Here is a 15,344-nt window from a genome sequence, read left to right as displayed (position 1 = left end):
ATACCACCCCCAACCCACCCCCGTGGCCTGCACACCTCGTGTTCGGCCCACGCCCTTCCAGAAGCCTCTCCTACCCTCTGTGGGCTCCCGCACCCGGTGCTGGGCCACTCTGCTGTGCAGGAGCCCCTCTCGCCCCACTCAAGCTCCCACACCCCACACCAGGGCACCTGACGCCCTCAAATGACTCAGCTGCTCTGGCTCTGACACCCCACGCTGGGCCGCACCTCCACGAGGACACCATCTCTGTGCTGCTTGCTTTACCGCCCTTCCGAGCACACACTTTTCTTACCCTTCTTGGTAAGTCCCACATCCCATAGCAGGGGGACTTCCCCTCTGCTTGGATGCCCCCCTTGCTAGGGCTCTGACTCTCACACTCGTAAGAGCAGCATTTCTCACAACTTCAGTAGAACCTTGTTAACCTCTTAGAAACCTTGTTAAAAATGCAGATTGCCGGGTCCCACTCCCGGAGATTAGGATTCAGTCAACTGAAATGAGACGGTGAGCTCCACATCCTCAACAGGTGCTTCTGATGCAAGTGGTCTGAGTGACAATTTAAGAAGTTCTGTTTTCATCTGGAATAACGGCATCAAAAGATAAGAAGCACATTTAATATTTTGACAAGTATTGCCAAACCGTCTGCCCGAAAGGCTGTACCACGCTGTGGTTCCACTGGCCGTGCATAGCAGTGCACTGTCCCAAACCTTTCAGCATACCCCTGTGAGGGGAGGTGTTTCACGAACATCGGCTGGGTGGGTGGAGCGGGGGATCCTCCTCCCTGGGCCTCAATTTCCTTATAAAATCAGGATCTTGGATTAAATCAGTGCTTCCAGACTTTCCTGATGATGAACATCACTTGGAAGTCTTGTTAAAAATTCAGATTTGCAGGATCAGGTCTGCTGCATCAGACTCTCTAGGGGAAGGGAGTGGGAATCTGTGTGTTTAACAATAATCCCGAGCTTCTCTTGGGTAAGTTCCACGTTACTCCTTTGACTAAGTGAGTTTTGTAAATATTGCTCTGATCGACTTTGAATGTTCCCTCCGGTTCTATAATATTTTAATTTCACCTGACTGTACAAGACCTTGTTTAATTATGAACCAATAGCCGTGAATTTTAGAGGAAAAAGTACAAGCTGTCTGCAGAGCAGCTATAATGCTCAATAAGATATACGTGGATGATGAATTCAAGACTTGTCTTTTAAATCTTTGTGAAGGCTAAATATTTCAGATATTTTTACATTTTTAAAGAAACTGCCACTGCAAAGATTTAAAATATTCCTAAAATGTCAAGGTGGCATACTAATACTCCTGCGCTGCTTTCTCATTGGGATTTTTAAAGAGATGGACCACTGCATAATAAAATAAAATCAGACCCAAAGGAAGATTAGACTTCAAGTAAAAGAAAGTTTTGAAGTTCTCAAGTTTCTCGGTGAAAAGGAAATAAGTCCAGTTGAAAACAGTAATAATGGTAAAAGGGGATTGAAAGTAGATCTTATGACACCATGCTAAATGAATGATGTGTAATTTGGAGAAGTCATGGTTAAAGAGGTTGCTGCAGAGGAATGCATTGATTCGTCTAAAACAAATATTAAACTGAAGATTTTCCATATTGAAGTGATTTTTCTTTACGTATTGTATTAATTTATGAGTCATATTTACAGACACTCTTAAAATTGAAAGTCATCAGGTCACTGTTGGCTATTAGATATTTTGGTCAAATAAATGTTCTGTTAAAGACTTTTTAAAAAGAGTTACTTATTGGGACTTCCCAGGTGGTGCAGTGGTTAAGAATCTGCCAGCTTTGGGCTTCCCTGGTGGCGCAGTGGTTGAGAGTCCGCCTGCCGATGCAGGGGACGCGGGTTCGTGCCCTGGTCCGGGAGGATCCCACGTGCCGCGGGGTGGCTGGGCCCGTGGGCCATGGCCGCTGAGCCTGCGCGTCCGGAGCCTGTGCTCCGCAACGGGAGAGGCCACAGTGGTGAGAGGCCCGCGCACTGCAAAAAAAAAAAAAAAAAAAAAATCTGCCTGCCAATGCAAGGGACACAGGTTCAAGCCCTGGTCCAGGAAGATCCCACATGCCATGGAGCAACTAAAGCTGTGTGCCACAACTACTGAGCCTGCGCTCTAGAGCCCGTGAGCCACAACTACTGAAGCCCGCGTGCCGCAACTACTGAAGCCTGGGTGCCTAGAGTCTGTGCTCCGCAACAAGAGAAGCCACCACAATGAGAAGCCCGCACACCACAACCAAGAGTAGCCCCCACTTGCTGCAACTAGAGAAAGCCTGCTCACAGCAACAAAGACCCAACGCAGCCAAAAATAAATACATAAGTAAATAAATTAAAAACAAACAATAACAAAGCCCATACTAGAATTATTCAAGCTAACCCTAAGCTTTGCCTTTCCCAGGGAAACCGCAGTAAATTCTGTGGCTTGTGCTCTCCCCATGCTCCCCTTCTGCTCTGACCAAACCTCGTGCTTCCCCATGTGGCCCCGTGTGCTGTAGTGTGTTCCCTTCTTTTGGAAAGTGTAAGTAACAAATTCTTGCAATGGCATTAGCCTCTCCGTGTTCACTTAGTCACCTCCATGAGTTAAAATCCCACAGGTATATTTTAACACAACTGGCAGGGTGACTCAGTGTTCTATAGAGGGACATGCCTCTAGATGGCTCTTGGCTTGCAAACTGGATTCACCCAAGAGCCAGTTCTGCCTGGGAAGACACAGTGGATACTGGTGTCCATGTGCTTTAGCTGTCACCGCTTTATGCTGCGTCTGCTGTATGCTGCCGTGGTATTCCAACCTAGATTGTAAGAGGACTTCAAAGGCACACACCTTTGCAGTCAACCTCATGAGTCTTAGGCGCTGAAGTCTAGGTTGGCAGTTGCCCTAACTCCCTAGTTGGTGCCTTACACTGGACAGCTTGGTCCACTGGGCCAAACCTGGTTTCCCCCATTCAATAAATGTAGGTTCCAGGCAGGGACCCCAGGCTGATTAGGATAAGGCAAAAACTCCGCCACAAAAGGAACAAGGACAGGCTTCCTCCAATGAGACTGTGCTGGGGGCAAGTCTGTCCAACCTACCCAACAGCCTTAAAGACGGCCGTGGGCAATCAGCCTCCCTGTTGGAGTCCCCCCTCCCTTCAGTGATTCACCACATTGGCAGCCCTTCTAGAGGGGGTCTTTATGGAGATATGTCTAAATGTGCAAAGACCATCATTGCCTTTTACAGGAGGTTGGTTGGTCTACCTATATGGGAGGAGGCTGCACTGTTGGCTATCTTGAGATTTCTTCCTGATCTATGATTCCAACTTGATAGGAATTTTATTTAATTCAATTCACACAACATTGGCTAGTAATCTATGAATACCAAGCAATATATGTCATATGGACTGTTTTGAAATATTGTATATTTCGTATGTAACAACCTTTATTGTATGATACAATCAAACCCCATGAAATAACATTTTTTTAGTACGAACAAGAGTGATTACTGTAAAGCAATTATACTCCAATAAAGATGTTATTTTAAAAACAGATGATTAGAATTTTTTTTAAACACCAGACAAAAATCTTTAAGTAGTACTAATTCTAAACAATTTTGCTTGCTTTTCCAGTTTATGTGGACTGATTATGCCTTTCAAACATCCAGTATTCTTGAATCACTATTTTGTGCTAGACATTGAACTAGGGGGTTAAATGCTCAAAGAAATAGGATTCTAGAGACCAAATACAATAAATTATTTAAGATATATAAAGGAGGTACACATAAAGCCTATTTCAATACATAATGCAACACATCTGTGCCCAGTCATTGGCTAAAAGTTTTTGTTTGTTTAACACTCTATGACATAAATCACAGCAGGATCCTTTTTGACCCACCTCCTAGAGAAATGGAAATAAAAACAAAAATAAACAAATGGGACCTAATGAAACTTAAAAGCTTTTGCACAGCAAAGGAAACCATAAACAAGACAAAAAGACAACCCTCAGAATGGGAGAAAATATTTGCAAACGAAGCTACTGACAAAGGATTAATCTCCAAAATATACAAGCAGCTCATGCAGCTCAATATCAAAAAAACAAACAACCCAATCCAAAAATGGGCAGAAGACCTAAACAGACATTTCTCTAAAGAAGATATACAGATGGTCAACAAACACATGAAAGGATGCTCAACATCACTAATCATTAGAGAAATGCAAATCAAAACTACAATGAGGGATCACCTCACACCAGTCAGAATGGCCATCATCAAAAAATCTAGGAACAGTAAATGCTGGAGAGGGTGTGGAGAAAAGGGAACCCTCCTGCACTGTTGGTGGGAATGTCAATTGATACAGCTGCTATGGAGAACAGTATGGAGGTTCCTTAAAAAACTAAAAATAGGGCTTCCCTGGTGGCGCAGTGGTTGAGAGTCCGCCTGCCGATGCGGGAGACACGGGTTCGTGCCCTGGTCCGGGAGGATCCCACATGCCGTGGAGCAGCTGAGCCCGTGAGCCATGGCCGCTGAGCCTGCGCGTCCGGAGCCTGTGCTCCGCAGCGGGAGGGGCCACAGCAGTGAGGGGCCCGCATACCGCAAAAAAAAAAAAAAAAAAAAAAAAAAAAAAAAAAAAAAAAAAAAAACTAAAAATAGAACTACCATACGACCCAGCAATCCCACCACTGGGCATATTCCCTGAGAAAACCATCATTCAAAAAGAGTCATGTACCACAATGTTCATTGCAGCACTATTTACAATAGCCAGGACATGGAAGCAACCTAAGTGTCCATCGACAGACGAATGGATAAAGAAGATGTGGCACATATACACAATGGAATATTACTCAGCCATAAAAAGAAACAAAATTGAGTTATTTGTAGTGAGGTGGATGGACCTAGAGACCGTCATACAGAGTGAAGTAAGTCAGAAAAACAAATAACCGTATGCTAACACATATATATGGAATCTAAAAAAAAAAAAGAAGAACCTAGGGGCAGGACAGGAATAAAGACGCAGACGTAGAGAATGGACTTGAGGACACGGGGATGTGGAAGGGTAAGATGGGACGAAGTGAGAGTGGCATGGACGTATATACACTACCAAATGTAAAATAGTTAGCTAGTGGGAAGCAGCCGCATAGCACAGGGAGATCAGCTCGGTGCTTTGTGACCACCTAGAGGGGTGGGATAGGGAGGGGGGGAGGCAGATGCAAGAGGGAGGGGATATAGGGATACATGTATGCATATAGCTGATTCACTTTGTTATACAGCAGAAACTAAGACAACAAGGTAAAGCAATGATACTCCAATAAAGATGTTAAAAAAAAAGATTAGCTGATTCAGAATTGTGATGCTAGGAGATGGACTGCGTTAAGGTTACCTTTTAGATGGCTGAAGCTTTCCACTAATGTTTTTTTATTTTTTCCATCATAAAGATTCTTTTAGTGGAAAAAAAAAAAGTTCAGTATGATGTAGGGGAAATAAAGTCCAACCGTTCACACAGCCAAATAGCAGATGAAACAGATGGATTCTGAGCTGCCATAAAGCCCAGAAAATTCTCTTGTAGCTCTTACTGTGTAACTGGCACGGAAAGTCCATTTTTCTGCCATTGTGGTTGTAAGTTGCACAGCCTTCTGCTTTTTCACTCTTATATATTGATCCTTCAAAGTTTATATCATGGATAATAGAATAATAATTTATAAAGCATTTACTTAAAAATAAATATGGGAGATGAAGCTCCATGAAACCAGTTTGGGCTCAATGCCCAGAGAAATGTCATACTGAGAATTTCTTGACTTAAGTATATTCAGTACAGCCACATATTAGCTAAACGTCCTGGTGGATTTCTGTTTAACTCTGTGAAGGCCAAAAAATGGATCACAGGGCCAGTACTGGTTCACGTTGAACTGTAGAAAGGTTGTGTGTACTACAGTGATTTTGTACGTGAATATACACAAAGCGATATACGCGTGTGTTTGCAAACACATAGCTAAAAGTCACGGTCATCTGATCACTGTTGGTTTCTAAACAGTCTGGCTGGTCTTTGGTTTTTGAGTTAAAAAGCTACAAAGTTCACTTCTATGTTTTGCTCTGGTTTCTCAATGCAAAAAAAAAAAAGTGTGTTGACAAGTGACAACAGAAAGTGTGTTGAGAAAGGGGACTTTTCTTTTTAGCAGAGAGCACTCTTGGCCTCTTTTGGAAAGTCCAAGGTGCAAGCTGGAAGGAAGACTCTCCCTACACACAGGTGAAGCAAGCTTCTGCCTCTTTGATTAAGTCCTGTTCTTGGCTCCATTCAAGGATTCCTGGGGTGTGAATGCCTTTGCTACCCTGGCTTCATTAAGAATCAGTCACTCCCAGGGCTGTAAGTCTCTGAACGTGTCCAGGAGGAGGAGCAGGAGGGGTGACCCTGGTATATGGAAAGATGCACCTAGAGAGTTTGACTGTTGTTTCAGAATCTGCTGTCTTGTCCCTTCTTACTTTCTCTTTCAGTGAACACGGAGATAACGGACATGTGCGTAAATACGGAGGCACATGTGTGTATTCCTTTTTCTCTTCTTTTTCTGACTGTGTTTTGTGTGTCTCTGTGTGTGTACATAGGCCCAGCAGCTTCTCCTGGGAGCACTAGCTGAAGCTACAGTAGCCCTGGGGAAAAGCCTGAATGTTGGGGGTCAGGAAGATCTTGGCTGCATTCCTGGCTGCACCACATATTAGCTGGGTGACCCTAACAGCCACTTTACTTTGAGCTCAGATGTTCCTTTGTTACGTGGGGACTCAAACACCCACCTCAGGAAACGGCAGGGAGCATTGAGACAACAGGGCAGCACCATTCAGAGTTGGTTCACTTTTTCTTCTCCTTCTCCCTCTTCTGGCTTCTAACAGTCTTGTCTCTCTTTGCCATCCCTCCGCAGTTAACTCCTTACCCCCAAAAGTCATCTGCATTACCTTGGAAAGAAAGTATGTTTTAAAGGACTTGGTCCTTACTGAATACATTAAGAATTTTTAGGTTTCTAATTTAGACATCTCATGATTTCAGACTTTTCAGTGTCTCCAACAAGTGTTTAAAAATTGTAGTGGGCTTTCTTTTTTCCCAACCTCTGAACCCTCTTCCTAAGCTTGGATGCAGCCCCACTCTGGGAGCCTTGATGGAAGGCAGGGAATTCTGCCTTCCACTAGGGGAACCAGGAAGGAAATACAGGCGGTACGTTAACTTAGCTCAGCCCGTCAGATGTTCCCAATGGAACGTGACTGTGGTTCCAAGAAGCAAGGAGGGCTAGTGCAGCAGCGACACCCTTCTGCAGGTAATGCTGAGATCTGGTATAGTAAAGGGTTTGTTATGCCAGCGATGGGTCAGGCATTCAACAGCGGTGGTGGTGGTGGGGGGGTAGGTCTCTGTCTTCACAGAAGAATTTCACCCTCAGGCAATTTCATCCAGGCTCTTTTGCCTTCTCTGTTTAGGCAGCTCTTCTGGAGAGGGGTCTAAGAAGGGACTTGTGTCTGAGACATTTCTAGAGCCATTTCCTGTCTTTTGAGCCATTGCCTGGGGAATCTCTCTCCTAGATAAAAGTGACAGGCTACCACCTTCTCTTAGGAACCCTCACTGGTGGGTGCTGCTTGAAATTTAATTTTAGTAACCTGATTTTTTTCCTTTTTAAAAATTGAAGTATAGTTGATTTACAATGTTGTGTTAATTTCTGCTTACAGCAAACTAATTCACTTACACACACACACACACACACACACACACACACACATATATACATTCTTCTTTTCATATTCTTTTCCATTCTGGTCTATCACAGGATATTGAATATAGTTCCCTGTGCTTTACAGTAGGACCCTGTTGTTTATCCATTCTGTATATAATAGCTCACCTGTGCTGACCCCAACCTCCCACTCCATCCCTCCCCCAACACCCTCCCCCTTGGCAACCACCAGTCCGTTCTCTATGTTCATGATTCTGTCTCTGTTTCATAGATAGGTACATATTTTAGACTCCACATATAAGTGATATCATATGGTATTTGGCTTCCTCTTTCTGACTCACTTCACTTAGTATGGTCCATCCATGTTGCTGCAAAGGGCATGATTTCATTCTTTTTTATGGCTGAGTCGTATCCCATTGTGTATATGTACCACATCTTCACGCATTCATCTGTCGATGGACATTTAGGTTGTTTCCTTGTCTTAGCTATTGTGAATGGTGCTGCTGTGAACATAGGGGTGTATGTATCTTTCTGAATTATAGTTTTGTCTGGGTATATGCCCAGGAGTGGGATTGCTGGATCATATGGTAATTCAATTTTCAGTTTTCTGAGGAACGTGCATACTCTTCTCCACAGTGGCTGCACCAACTTACATTTGCACCAGCAGTGCAGGAGGGGTCCCTTTTCTCCACACCCTCTCCAGCATCTGTTATTTGTAGACTCTTTAGTGACGGCCATTCTGACCAATGTGAGGTGGTACCTCGTTGTAGTTTTGATTTGCATTCCTCTTTTAGTGACCTGATTTTATTTCTTCTCCTGTCACTTCTTTACTTCCAAGCATACATGTTTGACTGTGTATGTGTGTGTATCTTAGTGCGTGTATCTTTCTCCTCGGCCTTCCCACATTAAAGTCTAATCTGGAGTCAAAAAGAGTTGACCCAGTTTTCTCTGATTAAAAACCAATAAAGCCCAAATCACTAGAAAATCCAGGATTCAAAGCAGTTTCCACATACCACAAATTTTAAATGCCCTTATTTGTAGACATATAAGTGCAGTATTGAATATTTGCTCCCTGCACTTCACAGTACTTTCTTAGATTACAGCCCCACCAGTAAGAAGCACAATTTGAATAAATGTGAAGTCATAATAGATGTAATGCATCTGAAGTCATAATAGGGTCACTTTCTTTGAGCTTTTCAATCAGAACCATCTGTCAGTTATCGTTTCTTTCCCTTTCTCCTCAAAAGTGCTGCACCTATAGCCGCCAGAATTCACCTCACTCCAAAGAAAGCCCGCAGTCAGCGTCAGCTGATGGGAAGAAGCTTCCGTCTTACTTAGTATTCAGAAACATCACTACTCCTGCAGATCTCTGCTGCTGATAGTAAACTAAGAAATCACCGACCCAAATCCACCGCATTGAAACTGAGCTGAGGGGCTCTGCCAGCTGTGCGACCTTGGGCAAGTTACCTCTTGGTACCTCTGTTTCTTGCTCTGGCGAAAGAGGTGATGATTATCCTAGCACCTGCTTCATAGGGTGGTTATGAGTCTAAAATGAGTTAACACACGTGAGATCCTCCCGACGTGGCCGAGCGTGGAGTCTGTGCTCAGCGAGGGTTACCTCTGGCCGTTACAATCCATATCCCTTAGTGGGCCAGCGAGCAATGTTCGGTTCTCCCAGCCTGTCATGGGCTGAAATTGTGTCCCGCTCCAGCTCATATGCTGAAGTCCTAACCTCCAGTGTCTCGGAATGTGACTGTATTTGAAAGTAGATCCTTTAAAGAGAGAATTAAGGTGAAGTGTGGTCCTGGGGATGAGCCCTAACCCAATGTGTCTTTATAAGAAGAGGCGATTAGGACGCAGACACACACAGAGGAAGGACCACTTGCAGACACGGAGAAGGTGGCTTTCCACAAGCCAAGGAGAGAGGGCTTCCGGAGAAAACAGCGCCATCCACGCCTTCATCTTGGACTTGCAGACTTCAGAAAATACATTTCTGTCGCTTGAGCCACTTGGTCCGTGGTGACTACTGATGTTCTGGCAGCCTTAGCAAACTAACCCACAGCCCGGTCTCAAGCTTTGTCCTTGAAACTGGCTGCGGTCTTGGGTTTCCTGTCCTTGAACCCTGCTGCTTCTCCCCTTTCTCTGGCTCCTCTGCCATCTCTGCACCCCAGGATAGAAATGTCCCCCGGCTTCCTTCTCAGCACCCTTCTCTTTCTTTCTACGTTTTCTCACAAGGCGATTATCCATTTTCCCCGCTCCACCTCTGGCCTTCACACAGAAGAATTCCAAATCTATAGCTCTAGTTTCACTCTTCCTGAGATCTGCACAGACTCTTCAGATGCCTGTTAGACATCTTCACGGCCGTGCCTTACTAATAACTCCTCCAGCCAAACCCACTGTCTTTTCATACTTTTCCCTCCTCTTTTGCCCTGCCCCCTCCCTTAATGACTTCATTATCTTCTTAGAGACCCAAACTATGAAACCACCCAACCATCGCTTATTTCCTTCCCTCACCACTCCCTTGCCCCCTAGCCCCATAAACTCAATTCCCACAAAGTTTTCCATACTTCTCACCTGTCCCAGTCACCTCACAAATCCAGGACTCATCAGCAAGTGCCCAATATTTTGCAACTACTCCTTATTTCCCCTGACTTCAGCTTTGGATCTACATCCTTCAAGGAGTTCTTTTACTAAAACACAAATGCTAGTATTTTCTTCTCAAAATATCTTAGTGGCCCTTTGTTGCCTACTTTAACAAATAAAGCCCAAATTACTTCCATTGGCATTCGTGATTTTCTGTGATCTAGTAAATAGCCTTCCTTTTCAACTTTAAAGGATATTTTAAAAAATATCCACAAAATCAGCAAACATACTTTACACTGCTGCCATATCAGACTTCTTCAGAATCAGTGTAGGTTGTCGAACCTGCAGAAAGCAAGCATTTATATTCTGCAAATATATTGCCCTTGTCTTCTGTATATTACAAGACTTCCCTTCAAAGTAGGTCCTAATGATAAATGCAACAAAGGAGAATTCTGATTTTTTAAAATAAATGCTATTTTTAATTTCATGGACTCCCATCACACCTTTTGTTATTGTTGTCGTTCTTCACTTTGACTGAAATATAATTGACACATCATTGTATATGTTTAAGGTGTACAGCTTAATGATTTGATTTACATACGTTGAGAAACAATCATCGCAGAAAGTTTAGGTATCTTGCATCATCTCATGTAGATACCAAAAAAAAGAAAAAGAAAAAAAATTTCTCCTTGTGATGAGAACTCTAGGGTTTACTGTCTCAGCTTCCCTACGTATCACACAGCAGCCATCATGTTGTACATGACATCTCTAATACTTACTTACCTTATGAATGGAACTTTGTTCCTTTGACCACCTTCCTCTAATTTCTCCTTCTCCTACCCTCCGCCTCTGGTAACCACAAGTCAGATTTCTTTTCTTATGAGGTTGTTGGGTTTTTTGTTTTGTTTTGTCTTTTAGATTCCACATATAAGGGAGATCATGCAGTATTTGTCTTTCTCTGTCTGACTTATCTCACTTAGCATAATACCCTCAAGGTCTAGCCATGTTGCTGCAAATCCTTGTTTTTTATGGCTGAAATACAGGTATATGTATGTGTGTGTGTGTGTGTGTGTGTGTGTATACACACACACACACCACAACTTCTTTATCTATTCATCTGTAAATGGCCACTTACAAATAATGCTGCAGTGGACCTGGGGTTCAGATATGTCTTTGACATAGTGTCTTCGTTTACTTCAGATATATTCCTAGAAGTGGAATCGCTGGATCATATGGTAGTTATATTTTTAACGTTTTGAAGAGCATGCATACTGTTAGTGGCTGCACCAATTTACAATCTTTCCAACGGTACACAGGGTTCCCATTTCTCCTCATCCTCTCCCACATCGGTTCTCTTGGCTTCTTGATGATGGCTGTTCTAAGAGGCCTGAGGTGATATCTCATTGTGGTTTTGCCTTCATCACATTTTATCCACATTAAACTGTAGACCTGAGCATAATAATTTGGTTGTATGTATCCGTCAATTCATCCTAGGTCTATTTATAAAACTTCAAGGGTACCATGGCCCTGCACCCACTACTGCAAATGGTCAAGGCCCAGAAGCACTCCTTGGAAAGTGTCAAGAGTCCAAGACTCAAGTCCATTGCAATCAAATGCATTTCCAGTGAGCCTTGCATAAATGTTCTGAAGGACCCTTGCATAAATGTTAGAATTCATATGTGAAATCCTGCATAGTAAGGAAAAGGAAATGAAACCTCACTTCAATCTTGTTCTTGGGGCAATCCAAGATTCACAGATTCCCGGTAGCAGGTGTTCAGCAGATGAAGGATCGAGTCTTGGCAGGGAAAGGGAGATCTGTGTGAGGGCTATAGTTTTGGAGTTTTCCCCCAGGAGATAAACAGAACTGTGCCGAAGGATGGATCGTCAGCCAGGGAATACAGAAGGAGGAGAGAGGCATGAACCTTCAGCATGCACACAGAGAAAGGAGAATTCATGAAAAGTGATCCCAATCTAGCAGTCAGTGCTTAGTTAAATGAGAAAAAAAAAAAAATGAGGGAAAAAAAAGAGAAAAAGAAAAACACATTATCTCTCGGTTATGTTTTCTATCTTCTTAAGGATTTATCCAAATCTTCGTCAACACGTTCTAAGAACATTTAGTTTTTCTTTCTGCTTAGCTTGCTTTAAACTTTTAAACTATCTTGGTATCATTCTCTAGCATGGGCAGAGAGAAGGTTTTTTTAAAAAGGGGTTCTTTGGGGATCATTAAATATAGTTTTTAATCTGTTTCACTTGATTTTTATTTTAGTAATACCCAGAGGAATATTCATATATGAATCAGTCTGAAATAATGGAGCTGGGAATAATTGTATTTTGGAGAAATAGGTCAGTTCACAGCTGCCACTAAAAAGGTAACATCTTGTAGCAATAGTTCTTTCTGAAGGTCGGTCATCAAAACTATTGCTAAGTCACCCAGTCCATGTGTTTTAAACTTGATATTAATGGTTAGAAATGTACACATGTAGTTTTTTTTGGGGGTGGTGGTGCAAATTTTTGAAGAACAATGACTTTGGGGCCAAAATTCCATCAATAATATTAGTCCAGTGCACTTCACCTGATTTGAGAAAGGTCATATAGGTTCTTCCCCAATTATGAACACTTGACTCATGAACTTTCATACACATAATTCAGTACCTGTAGACTGACCCCTCTTCCTGCCCTCCGGGTTTTTCCTGGGTGTGTCACAGGAGAGGGCATGAGATGCTGCTGCCACCTGGTGGTCAACAGTGGTAACATTTACCCCCAAGCCGTTCTCTCCCGGGCATCCTCCATCCAGCTCAGTCCAGGTCGCAGTGTTCAGCGAACATTTACTGAGCTTACATGAGGGCCAGGGATTGTGATCATTTCTCAGGGGACATGCCTGTCCCTGTCTACTTTTCCTTTTTTTTACCATTTAGCTTATTTAATCTCATGCAATTGCTTTCTTAGGAACAGACTCATTCTCTTTTACCCTCTCTGTCCCCCTATCCTCTCTCAGTTCTTTCTCCGTTCCTTTAGAAATGGTTAGCTCTCTTCTTTCTCAGCTTCCATTTGGGCACCACCAGTGACACTAACCATGACTTAAAGCGAAAATGTTATGGTGTTAGACATTGTTCCAAGGAAAAAGGAAATCATACAATTTATAAGTTTTCCACAGGCTTCAAAAGGGCCCAGAGTTTCACAAAAGATACTTTTTGTCTTCCCGTCTAATTGCACGTACACTATTTTTACTCATTTATCCTGAGGCACCAACACTGAAGAAAAATATTTCTAATTCTTTTCATCGATTTTCTATTTTCTAGCTATAGTAAATTTTCCTTTTTCTATTTTTCAGCTCATTGTGGGTTATATCAGCTTGCTTGAGATTGTTTGTAAGCATAATCATCATTGATAAAACTGCTTTTAGGGAAAATTCATTTGAACTCAAACCAGTAGCTAAAAGCTTTTGAAATGTAGTCCGCTTCAACAAGAGACTTTTCTGCAATTAAAAAACATAAATTAGGGCCTGTTTGGTTTATAATATTAAAAAGATTTGTAACTTCATAGATTAACTTATCACGGAATCTCTAAATAACATGATCTCCTGAATGCATTTAAATTGTGATTCAATTGTAAAACATTTAGAAATAGAAGTTGCTATAAATCCAGTGGGGGTAAACACAGAGCCAGTAAGAATCAAAGAATTTGGGGAGAATCACACAATTTCAGGATTCTGTTAGTTCCACTAAGGGTGCACATATCTGAAATAGTCTTATTTGTAACCAAAGCATTTGGGAAGACTAATTATAATAAGAACTATGTAACCTTCAAATAAATTCCTAGAATTCTTGGTGGGATTGTTAAATCAAAGGGCATGTACATCTGTAATTTTGATAGATATTGCCGAGTTTCCCTACATAGAGATTATACCAATTACGTTTGTATCAACTTTTAAATCCCCAAAGACGTAATTATTATTGGTTTATACAGACAGTGTTTATTAAATTTATCCAAACATTTATGGTTTCCTTTGCTATTCATTCCTTCCTCATCTCTGGCCCTCCATATGGGATTATTTTCCTTTTTAAAAGTATATCCCTGGACTTCCTTGTTGGCGCAGTTGTTAAGAAACCGCCAGCCAATGCATGGAACACGGGTTCGAGCCCTGTTAAGGGAAGATCCCACATGCCGCGAGTAACGAAGCCCGTGCGCCACAACTACTGAGCCCGCACGCCCAGAGCCCGTGCTCCACAACAAGAGAAGCCACCCCAATGAGAAGCCCGCGCACCGCAAAGAAGAGTAACCCCTGCTCACCACAACTAGAGAAAGGCCATGCGCAGCAGCGAAGACCCAATGCAACCAAAAATAAATAAATAAAATAAATTTAAAAGTGTATCCCTTGGAAATTCCTTTAGTGAGTTTCTGCTGTGGTGAACTCTCTGTTTTGTTTGAATGAAAATCTCTTTATTTGCCCTCCTCCCTGAAATAATTCTAGGCTGACAATTATGGTCTCTTAGCATGTTGAAAAATCTCATCCTTTAAGCTTCCTTTGTTGCTGTTAAGGACTTAGGTCTCAGTCTGACTGTAACTCTTTCCAAGGTAATTCATGTTTCCCCCTCTGGCTGGTTTTAAGGTCTTTCTCTTTGGATTTTAAAATAATTGATATTGTTTTAGGGTTTTTCAGAAATTTCTTTTGCTTTGTTTTAGTTTCCTTTGATGTGTCTAGATGTGGATTTTCTTTTTTCCTGCTTAAGATTTGATGAACTTCTTAAATCTGTGGATTTGTCTCTTTTATTAGTCATTAGTTATTATCCTTTTAAATATGGTCTTTTACTTATTTATTTCATCCTCTCTAGACTCTCAATAAATGTATATCAGACCCTCCTCTTCTATCTTCTATGCCTTTAATCCTCTCTTCTGTATTTTTTGTCTTCTGTGCTGCGTTCTAGATAATATCTTCTGACCAACATCAACATCCGGTTCAGGAATGTTCTCTTTAGCTCTGTCTAGCCTGCTGTTAAACTCTTTTTGACTAATTAATTTCAGTTACAGAGTTTTTCAATTTTAGAAGTTCTATTTGTTTCTTTGTTAATGTAATGTTTATAGTTTCTG

Source organism: Kogia breviceps, chromosome 20 (assembly GCF_026419965.1).
Source record: "Kogia breviceps isolate mKogBre1 chromosome 20, mKogBre1 haplotype 1, whole genome shotgun sequence".
Lineage (NCBI taxonomy): Eukaryota > Metazoa > Chordata > Mammalia > Artiodactyla > Physeteridae > Kogia > Kogia breviceps.
The sequence above is the reverse complement of the archived record's forward strand: the minus strand, read 5'-3'. Positions refer to the sequence as shown.